The sequence below is a fragment of the Carassius gibelio genome, chromosome B22 (assembly GCF_023724105.1).
Source record: "Carassius gibelio isolate Cgi1373 ecotype wild population from Czech Republic chromosome B22, carGib1.2-hapl.c, whole genome shotgun sequence".
Lineage (NCBI taxonomy): Eukaryota > Metazoa > Chordata > Actinopteri > Cypriniformes > Cyprinidae > Carassius > Carassius gibelio.
Window position 1 is genome coordinate 21721864 of NC_068417.1, and position 12124 is coordinate 21733987.

The following is a 12124-nucleotide window of genomic DNA, read 5'->3' on the forward strand; positions in this document are numbered from 1 at the left end:
CATCTGGGAAATGTCAATTAAATGAACGTAAATTAAAAGTTAGGATATACTTGAGTCAGAAAAATAAACTAAAAAAACATCTCAAATATAACATGAACATTTAAAGTTATTTTGTAGAGTGAGGAACTAGCAGGAGTAACAACTTTTAATGAACAAATAACAATAATTTAAGAACAAACAACTTAAAATAACAAACAGTATTTAAAGAAAAACTACAATATTTGAAGAACAACATTTAAAGAAAAAAAAATCATAAAATTAAAATTAAAACACGTTAAACCTGGTAAACCGGTATTTAAAGAATATGTAACAACGTTTCAAGAAAAAAATAAAAAATAAATAAATACACACAAAACAAAAACAAAAGTAGTTTAAACTACATAATTAACAAATATTTACATATAAAACTCAATATTTAAAGAATAACATGTAACAAGAAACTACAACATTAAATGAAAAAAAGACATTTTAAACACAATATTTTAAAAAATCTAACATTTAAAGATCTATCTACAACATTTTAAAATAATTAAAATAATTTAAAACAACTTTTAAAAACAAATTACAACATTTAAAGATCAAAGAACAAACAGCATTTAAAGATCAAAGACCAAACTACAGCATTTAAAGTAATAAAAACGGACATTTAAAGAAAACATTTAAATAAACAAAATACATTAAAGAAAAAAGTAAAACATTTAAAAACAAACTGTAAAGAAAAAAACACAACAATCGAGTAACAAATAACTAGAACAATCTACATCCTACAAGTCAAATGCAAAAGACACTTGTGTTTCACTGAATGGGGGGAAAATAACATCACAACCTTCAAAGAACTGAAATTAAATCTCACAAATAAAACTATTTTGCACATTTATTTTAGTGTAGCATGCCAGTTTCACTAGTTATTGGCAGTCGTGCTGTACACAAGGCTGAATGACAATTAACCAATAATTGTTGTAATTTGCAGTATTGTTTCTTGAACTGAAGCTGTCAACACCTCTGACACACAAACACACGAAACCCAAATGAGAAAAGTTTTCAAATAACAAATATACACCCACACACATTCTGCTTGACTGAACCAGTAAAAGCAATGAACATTGTTGAACAAATAATAAGACACACAAACTAACAATGTTTTTGTATAAATATATATATTGTTATTATATATTTGGATTTATTTACTCATCACTTTTTCGATCAAAAGCGTTCCCGGATGTCCCTACAGTGAGGTCATTCAGATTTAGCTCACTTCTGGGAACTACGTAGACCTACACACTTCATAACACTTCAACACAGCATGCTAACTGATAAATCACAGGCTGTCCCATAGCTAACAATAGCCGAGCTCTGGAAGAATGACAACATGCAAACAGAGAGGACATCCACGCACATGCACACGGTCCACACGCCCCGTTCATGCTTTCGGCTGCTGGGAAGTTCTTGTAATAGCACTTCTGTTTATAGATGTTTTCAAACTAGCCTAGAACTTGATGCTAGTGCTTGACCCGGTGTTTGGGTGCAGGCACACATGCAGGCCCCATATAAGGTACAATCTCTTATATTTACAGTGTTGTGCCTCTTTTAGGAAAGTGGGAGTCAAGAAGTCAAAGATAAGCTAAACGTGGCTATAGCTATTTATTTTTTTCACTGTAGACAAAGCGGAGTCCAGCCCGGGGTCATCACATGTGATTGCCGAAAGCCCAATGGGCGCGCCATTCTCAAGTCCGCTGGCTGTTCCTCACTCAAACCTGCAGTGTGTGACGCTGTGTGACGCATTTTTATGGAGGACTGTTTCCAGAACCTGCAGACTAGCCAATAATGGGTCTCTATAACGTGAGGCAGTTCCACACTTTGCAAGGACAGTCTTGCGCTTCAGAGCCACAGCCAGTAGGCCTGTGTATGTTTTTAATATTTAAATAATTTGCCACTGATGATTGAAACGTGAGCCTTGTGCAGTGTAGAATAGCGCTTGTTGTTCGTTGTGTCTCCGATCACAAATGCAGACATGATTTTATTTGTACAAGGCGTGATACGCAATACGCGTAAAGTCAGTATAATCAGTAATCATGTCCCCACTGGATGCAACAAATGCCTCGTTTATAATGGGTGTTATTATTTTTGTCTCATTGTGCTGGGAGACGGTATTACAGTATGTTAAGGGGCGTAACATTTCCGTCACACGCTTGAGGTATTCGGCCAATCACGACACACTGGATAAACTGGCCAATCAGAGCACACCTCGCTTTTCAGACCGATGAGCTTTGTAAAAAAAAAAAAAAATTCAAAAAGGAGCTACAATGATGTACAGAATGTGGAAAATAATGTTTTTTTTTTTTTACCTTAAACCACATAACCACAATGCATTACACCAAATACACAATAAAATGTTATTTTTAGCAACATCATATTGACCCCTTTAACAAGTTCATTCACAGCATTTATTTTTACTTTTTAATCAATTTAATGTTTTTTTTTTTTTTTTTTTTTCTAAATGTAACCACTTTTTTAAAGGCCTAGTTTTTTCTACAAATTTTATTTTGGCTTTTTCTCTATAAATCCAATGACTTTAATCTTGAGAAGGTTTTGTTTTTGTTTGTTTTTTATTGCTTGGCCCTAATCATCTTCCATAGTTAACTAAATAAATAATATTAACTTTTTTTCTAAATATAGTGAAGTTAATTTGTAACTTTCCAATTTTTTTCTATTTAACTGTGTATATTTGAATGTGATGCAATGACAAGAATTTTCTTACACCTGTACAATGACAATAAATCAAGCGCTCGTCAGACTTGAAATGCAAGTTACTCAATTTCATGTTTTCAAATAAATCGGGTGCGGTATGTTCACACCCAATATCTGAAAACAGCCTTCATACCAAACAAAGCCAGTAAGTTGCATTTAATAACTCTTGAATTGTCCTTTAAATAAACACACTATCTTGAATAGAGTTTGTACGACCGACAACCCGAAGTCAAGCCTCTTTTTTTAGGTGGTTCCCGTGAACACAAGCCGTGCTCCCTACGGCATGTGCAGGACCGCTGTCGGATCTATTTATACACCAAGAGCGAGTCAGAGAAAAATCCCCGTCTCTGTCTCAGCCTCCTCGCACAAATCTTTCCGTCAGCACGGCTGCAGAAAAGCCGCTGAGCTTCTCAACACAGTGTGACATCAGCGCGATTGGAGACGGAGGGATGAGTGATGGATCAAGGGAAGAAAGGAAGTGTGGAGAGAATGAGCCAGACCGCAAACCCGGAGGGAGAAAAGCACCAGGGCTCAGGGCTCTCTCACTCGCTCTAATTGAGTTATAAAATATGAGTTTTACCCACCACAGCCTATTATAGAAGAGCGAGGGAGACGAATATCAATGATATTATGATACTCAGATTGTTTTGAATGAGAGAAAAAAAGCAACGATTAATACGGCCGCTCTATTACAGGAAACCCCGCCTTCTGGGTAGAAGAACCAATCGTTAATCAGTAAAGTCATCGCGTCACTGCAGCTGCCGTAACACATTTATGATACAGATTTCATTGGTGATTTCAAATATGAAATTTAATCGTAAGCTTAGTGAATAGTTTCTGAGAAATTGATGTTTCCCCATATGAAATCATTGATCAAAAATGTACATTTACACAAACTGACCACCGACTGCACCTTTCAGACACCATCTTTTTTTTAACTTAACTGTCACAGAATGGAACCAGGGGGCAAGGAACTCGACCGGAAGTTGAAGTCGGGTGGGGGCTGCCATCTTTTAGCAGAACTTCACTTGCGTTAGCATTCCCATTGATTCCCATTCATTTTGGCGTCACTTTGACAGCGAATAACTTTACATCTGAGGCATTTAAAGACTCCGTTTGTCCATTATTTATTTCTAAAGATACACGACAATGTATAAAGGGCTCCATTACCTTCTATGTTACATTATGGCCCCGTATAAACAGTTTTTGTAAAAAATAGGCTAACGATTGCGTCATAACCACTCGACTCTCTGTCGCATTTCCGTACAGACAGGAGGAGAAGCTCGCAGGCAATTAACTTAATATGGCATACATTTTAAAATACTATACAAAATAATTAATCAGAATACTTACTCCTGCTCACTCACGCCAAAGAACTCCCCGCTCAAGCTCGCAGTCTCTGCAAGATTAACGATGGCAGTTTGCACGCACAGCTACTAGAAGATTTACATCTGTCAGACAGGTTGCTGACGTCGTCAAGCTTCGTTTGAGTCTGCGCGTCAGAAACGTTAGTGCTAAAAAACGCTAAAACTGGGCTTCACTTGTCTCAATTCAGTTCCAATGGGGTCGCTGTGTCCATTTCTTTTACTGTCTATGAATGGAACGCACAGGACTGTGGGATATTTTCTGAACTTCTTTTACTGAGAAATGGAGTCAGAATTGATTTTGTTTTGCAATTGCGAGTTTATGTCTCACAATGCTGATTTTTTTTAATCCGAATTGTGGGATATAAACTTGCAATTGTGAGTTATAGTCTAATTTTGAGGGGGAAAAAAGACTGATATATTTTCATAATTGCTAGTTTATATCTCACAATTCTGACTTAACTCGTAATTGCATCTTATAAAGTCAGAATTGCAAGATATAAACTCGAAATTCGGATTTTTAGATGATTTCTGAAGTCGCATCACGGCCTTTGGTCCGAAACACCCCAGGAACAGTTGAGGAGCAATGGCTCAGTCACACTGACCTTTCCATGCTCGATAAGGAAGCCGTCAGTGGCCACACGTGTCCGATAAATGTGTGTGCATATGAAATTAACCTTTGCACGCTATTCAAGTCACACATTCACTGATGCACGGTCATAAAATAAGAGCAAGAGATCCTGTTTTTGCAAAGATAATAAGCAAGGGTGAAGTAATCCCCTTTCCTGTAATTAGGCCATTGACCTGGTGGTAGTACTTTCAGTAAATACCTTGTTCTTGGTAATCAGTGCAGCAAGACGCTCCTGTAATTGATTCCGCTAAAACTGCAAGAAGTAATTTAAAACAAATCAATACTGAGGAATTTTTGCAATTACCAAAAATCAACAGGCCCATTAAAGATAGATAGATAGATAGATAGATAGACTATTTTTAAAAATAGAAAACATTTAAAAGGTTATTAATATTAATTATTCCAATATTAATATTAATTATTAATTATTTATTATAAAAGTATTTAATTTATATTCATACATTAATTTATATAAATAATATTATTGTATATTATATTGTATAGAAATTGTAAAAAAAAATGAATAGGCCAAATGTACAGTCAGCAATCATAATAATAAAAATATTACATCTTAATAATATACATCATTATTAGATAATATTAGAATATTATTTAAATAATATTTATTCATGAATATTTTCATTATTATTTATGATCAATTATTTAATAAAAATATGTATATAATTTAACCGAATAGTTTATTTTAAATAATATATACATAATCGTTATAAGGTAATATTATTTTATTATTATAGAAAACATTTATAAATTAATCATAATATACAGTCAACTGTCACTGTAGTAGTAATTATGATTATAACAATAATATTTACATTATTATTAAACAATACTATATTAATAAAGCAATTAATATTATTCATTATTATTTATATATTTTAACTTTTTTATTATTTTAAGATAATATTATTATCCTTTAATATTATTAACTATTTACCAGTACATATATACACATATATTTGTGAAACAATGTACATCCAGCCAGTTATCACTATTATTATTATTATGTTACATTTATTATTATTACTTGATGTAATTAATAATAACACTAGTTTTGTAGAATAGCCTTCTACACTGCTCACTACTTCAGTACTGCTTGATTTTAGCACTGCTGTTGTTTTCTAGAAGTCTCAGCTGCACAAACAGGCAGACGTAAACACTCTGGGACTCTTGCAATGTCTTAAAAACACACACATGCAGCGTATAATGTGATGTAAACAAGGGATCTGCTGGAGCCGAGCATGGACCCGCAACAACAGCATGCGATGACATCAGCTGTATGCAGCAATGCTGTTATTCGAAACTTGAGAGAGAGTGTGTGTGTGTGTGTTTTGCACAGCCGGTTAACAGCTTGTTTTTGTATGCTGCCTTTACCAGCATTGTAGATAAAGTGTGTGTTTTGTCTGTACAAGAACTTTGAGGGTACAAAGGCTCTTTTAACTAGAAAAATAAAAACACATTATCACACATTTTACAACGTTGCACATGCAATAGTGAATTCACAGTTTTTTGATTGAACACGTTGGAGATGTACATGAAGCTTTGGTACTGCACTGGAAGAAACCATGTTGTGTAATCTGATAAGTGATGCCATGTCAGCACAATCCAGGTCAATGTGAGTCATATTAATGTGCTATCAGGAAAGTTGCCATGAAGTTGATAACACTGCCAGGTCCTGACACAAAGATGTGGGTGTTTGTGGCATTAAAGTTTTATTTGGCTATACCATCAGTCAGTAGTGATATTATATAAATACTACAGTTTTGACTTTTATAGCTCTGGATCCCAACAGTGTTTGTCATCATTTATTGTTTGTATTCTGTCCCATTGCTCTGTTTGTTCCCTTGCTATTGTTGAGCCGTGCGCGTATTTGCGTGCGCTGTCATGGCGAAGGCCGTGCGCGCATGTTTGTGCTGCTCATGAAAACAAATGAGAGAGAAAAAAAAACGGAAAAAGCAGCACACACACACCTGTGCACTATATGCAAAAAAGAATTACGCGGCAGGAACATAAGTTCACGCGACTTGGACACGTGCATGCGTTGTCTTTCGCACAGACAAGTGCACATTGACTACGCAAACATTACGTAGGACAATATGCTCACTGTCCCTCAGACACACATACACACAGAGCTCTCATAACAGCGTGTGTGTGCACTCAAATGGGCTATTAACTATTGTGCTGTAACCACGGCGACCAGAGAGCTCAACGTAACACGATCTATTAACTACTGCCAGGAGACGCAGAGGGGAAAAAGCGTCTGTCGCACTCTTCGTCTTTGTGTTTGCAGAACTCTGTTGCAGCTTTGAAATGTCTGTCTGTCTCTTTCTGTCACTGTCGTTCTCTGCCAGCTTCTTTTCGTGGTTTTTCTGTCTCTCACTTTGCCTGTCTGTTTCTCAGTCTCTGTCTGTCACTTTCAGTTTCTTGTTCTATCAGACGCTCTCCGCCTGTCTTCCTGTGTCTTAGGGTGTCTTTCTCTCAGCTTGTCCTTCTACACTGTACAATGTATACCTGTCAGTTTCAGTATATTTTACTCTCTCTCTCTCTCTCTCTGCCTGTCTGTCTCTCACTTTGTGGTCTTATGGCCTGTCTTTCTCACTTTCTGTCTCTCTGTCTCCGTCTGTCTCTTTCTTTCTGATTTTATATTTTCTCTCTCTAAACATGTCAAACTTGCTTTCTTTCTGTTCTTCAGCTTGTCTGTCTCTCCACTTGTCCATCTGTAAGTATATGTTTGTCTCTCTCTTTCTTTTATTTCTGTCTTTCTCTCATCTTTTTATTTCTTCAATCTCTCTCCCTCTCTGCCTGTCTTTCTCTCACTTTGTGGTTCTTGGCCTGTCTCTCTCACTCTCTGTCTCTTTGTTTCTCGTCCTGATGTCTCTCCATCTCTTAGTCAATGCCTGTCTTTGTCTTCCTCTAATTTCTCTGTATCTCTCTCGGCTTTACATTTCATCTCTCTCCTTCTCGGCCTGTCTTTCTCTCAGTTTCTGGTTCTTGTCCTGTCTGTCTCTCCACTTGTCCATGTGCCAGTGTCTGTCTCTTGTCTTTTCTCATATCTGTCTCCCTCTCCGCCTGACTTTCTCTTCACTCATATCCAGACTGTAAATCTATGCCGTCTCTTTCTTCCATTAATTACATTTCATGTCTGTCTCTCTCTGCTCTATTTGTTATCCCTCTCTCTCTGTCTTTCTTGAACTATTTTGTTGTCCTTTGCCTGTCTCTCTCACTGTCTGTCTACCCCCTTTTTGTTTCTCATCCTGTCTGTCTCTCAGCTTCTCCATAATGTCAGTTTATCCCTGTCTCTCTCTCTTCCTTTCTTTTTTTCTGTCTGTCTATCTCTCTCAGCTTTCTTTCTCTCTTCTATCTCTCTCTCCCTCTCTTACTTGCTTTCTGTCTTACTCTCTCAGCCTGTCTCTCTGATTGATGTTGTTCCAGGGATAATGTAGAAGGAATCTGACCTAGATCCACACACAGGCCAGATTAGCGGACATGGTGTATATACACTATACCCTCAGATTAGCACGCTAGCAGCCTCCTAAAGCCAAGCCAACCAATACCCACACGCATACAGACAGTTTCCATTTATTTTTACTGTTACTGATTCACGATAAGATGAATTATTAAGTCCATTTAGAGAAGGAAGAAATTAGCTTTTAGCGTCTACCATAGTTAATGTGCATTTATATCTGATTGCTAATAGCTTTAACATAAAAGCGAGACTTGCATGTAAAATGATAAACAACCCTTTAATTGGAGTTTCCGACTAAATGGCTTTAGCTTTCTATATAGCTTTTGTTTTCACAGTGAGACTGAGGAGTAAACGTTCAACGTTCAAACAATCAGATATCAGAAACATCAACATTTGTGCATAAAACGCCAATATTTAGGCTATACACAGACGTCTGTGGGAAACGCAGGTTGCGTTAGGACAAGGTGAAGGGTTAAGAACCTTAGGATATATACCCTCTTGTCTCCTCTGGTCTCATATCATCTCTTCCTCTCCCCCCACACACACATAATCTTCTCTCCTTCTTCTCGGAATCGATTAGCATTCATCCTTATGTGCAGGTCTTCCATGGAGAGCTGATAGCGTGCTGATAAATGGTCCGGGAGAGAGAGGGCGTCGCTTTCAAACGGACATCCTGCATTTACCAATCAATAACCAGACACCAGGGACGGGGGCAGCTCAGCTCGCCCAATCATTTGCATCAGCCTGTCTGCTATAAAGGAGACGGAGAGGAGAAAGAAAGCAGTTTAAGAGTTTGTGCAGCGGGCGAGAGCAGAATGCTGTCGTAGGCATTAAAGCGGGAGCGAAAGAGAAGTAACGAGGGGGAGAGAGAAGCCGCAAGGGCAGCGGTTATTTTATCACAGCAGTTCTTCATTTTCACAGCGGTTCAGCACAGCCAGAGGCACCGGAACCCAATCTAACATAAACACACGCACATTTATCTAACTGTCTACATAAGGACTGCCCATTGACTTCTATTGTTATTACATTAAGCCAATTATAATTACCATAGCACTGAAAAACTAAATACCATGCAAGTACTGTGGTACTTTTTGGTATGGCATGCCACAGAATGCTATGGTGTTATCATAGTATTTACTTAGTAAATGATTAAAGTCAATACCATAGTTATGCCATGTCTGAAAACACATGATTGTTCTTTTTGTATGTAGTGAGAAGATGGTGATATCAAATACCAAGTACCAAGATACAAAGTACCAAGTTACAAATCCAAAACTGGTATTTTGTAACATGGTATTTCAAAGAATAAATGTCTGAAAAATATTGATTACAACGCCCACATATGCACTAATGGAGACTCGCAAGAATATGCGCACACAATAGGCTAATGCAGGAAGTTTCTCGACTACTCATATATCCGTTTATACAGCAGTCTACGAGCTCTCAGCGTGCGCGCCCTCGCAACAAGGACGTCTAGAAAGGTCAGTTATGCAGCATTAGAGTGCGGCGGGGTGTGTGTTTGTGTGTGTCCGCAAGCAAGGACGATCCCATTCATCTCTGCTCCAAGCTGCTAATGCTGCTGATGAGAGAAACCCAACCTCATAAACAAGGTAAAGAAAAAACTCAGGGGAGCTAAAGCTCGGGGATCCGACACACACACACTCAGTTGTGTGGCAGTAATGAGTCTGCGTGTGGCGGCAATCAGAGAGTGCTGTGGCGTATTCCCCCGCTCGCCGAGCTAAAGGGGTAATCAAAATTTAATTACGCAGAAAATGAAGGGCAAAACCCCACGATCCAGGACCACATGAACGACCACTGATTGGTGGATGACAGATACGCATTTGAGTGAGAGAGAGAGAGAGAGAGAGAAAGAGAGAGAGGGAAATTAAATTCAAAGAAGATAGCAATCACCATACTTTGTTCCTGTCCCAAGATGACGTACCACAGGATCTTTGACAGACGACTATCCCTGTGTCAACCCCGTAACTCAAAACATATGCCCCATATTATCAAAGAGAGATAAAACGGTTTGTTCATCGTACAAAAAGCATATGGTTTCAGAAGACTATGAGATAATGTCCCAGTATTGAACACACTGGTTTCCAAAACAGTGCCACCATTCACAGCAGCTGCTCCTGTCATGTGATCCTAGCTCAAACCTTATTGGACGGCCTGTGTTTTCACTTTGCGAAACTGAAAAGATTAATCGGACTGGTTTGAAAAAATATATATAAATTACTATTTTCAGTTTATGCGGAAGCATCCATAAAAATCTATTGTTTTATTCCAGTGCGTCATCGGTTCGATATTTGTTTAGCTATTTTTTGCACCCCGTATAGAAAGGGCCTTAACGGGGTATCACTACTTCGAACTTTTATTGTGTCCAACCAAATCAGTGAGTTTTTACATTTACCTTTTTATTTCTGAGAACTGTAGTGATCAAATCATTCCAGTTCGCAAGATTTTAATGATTTGGAGATTTGTATACTAGTTTCGGATTGATTAAATAGTATCGCGATCACCTCTTGCAGCTGTTTGCGAGTGCACTTCGAAATAACAAGGAACAACATTCAGCAGATTTTTAAGTAAGATCTTGTGCATAGAAATGTAGAGAAGTGATTGTTTACTCTCAGATTACTTTCAAAAAATCAACTGAAAACTGATAACTGAAAAATACTTCAACAATCTTTGCTCACTACTTACTTTAATGTTTCATAAAATAAAGTCGTCTTTTGTAGGGTGTTCACTTTTGAGTGAACTGTTCCTTGCTCACAAAACGTATGCATTTTTCTGTTGAAATCAAACTAAAACATAGCATTTAACACTCATTCTGCACTGCCTCAACGTCTTGTCGCAGCATCCTGTCGGCTCAGGTTGTCCGCAGAGCTTAAGAGCATGACATGGCTTCTCCTGACCTTCAACCCTCGTTTATCGGCTGCCGTCTGCGTGGCCGTCTAACTCACTTAGCGCTTGGCTCTCTGCTCTTATCAACGGCTTCACTGACAGACGACGAAGACACCAGAGAATAACTGCCTCACGTTGTCACCGCCAGAACGGAGAGAGAGAGAGAGAAACAAGTAGAGGGAATTGTCGAACGCGGCGGCCTCAACACCCTTCAGACTTTGATGGCCCTGAGCCCTGAGATGAAATTTCAAAGCGTTGTCTCTCTAGCGCTCTCTCTCCTCATCTTGCAGTCTCGCTGCAGAAGGCAATTACGAGTCCCTGGTCTCCGCGACCGCCCACCTCCCTGCCGTCTCGTCTTTGCATTCCTCTTTTTTTCCTCTTTCCTTCCCTCATTACCCACTTCCCACTCTCGGCTTTTTCTCTCTCTCTCCACTGTGAGTCATGCAAATCAGCAACGCTCACATGGAAAATATATCAGAATCGTTAATAATTTTAGGGCACATTTTATAAAGGTGGAGAGGATGCTTGGGGGAAAATGGCAGGAAGGCAGAGAGGGGCCATTTTAATGGAAAGGAAGTAATCATAGCGGGCCATTCGAGATGAAATGCAGCAAAATCCTTTGACGAATAAATGACGACGTGCTGTGCAGAGGATGCCCTTGAGTGCCGATCCGAGGTCGGCTTTCCTGTATTTAACTATTGCGTGCAGATCTAGCAAAACCCCGATCTCAGATCAGCTCCAGAGGGCACCTGGCAGCCGCTTATTTCAATAACCAAATCCACAATGACTGGAAACCTGATCTCTCGCAGTGCACAGGACTGACCAGATCATATTCTGCTTTTCCCTGGAGATGCGAGATGCTATCTGAGGCAAGGTTTTAAAAATAAAAGGTGCAGTTAGAAGCAAAATGGATTTTACAGGCACAAAGAACTTTCTAGATCTTTAGAAAACAATCTATGTACTAGTGCTTTGAAGAGTCCATAAACTAACCAA

General features: G+C 38.4%; 1 protein-coding gene across 1 annotated transcript in view; it reads right to left on the reverse strand.

Annotated features, from left to right (window-relative positions):
* The window catches only part of LOC127987897 (mid1-interacting protein 1-B), a 34314-nt gene that overhangs the window by 16626 nt on the left and 5564 nt on the right, over positions 1-12124 (reverse strand). The window lies entirely within an intron of this gene.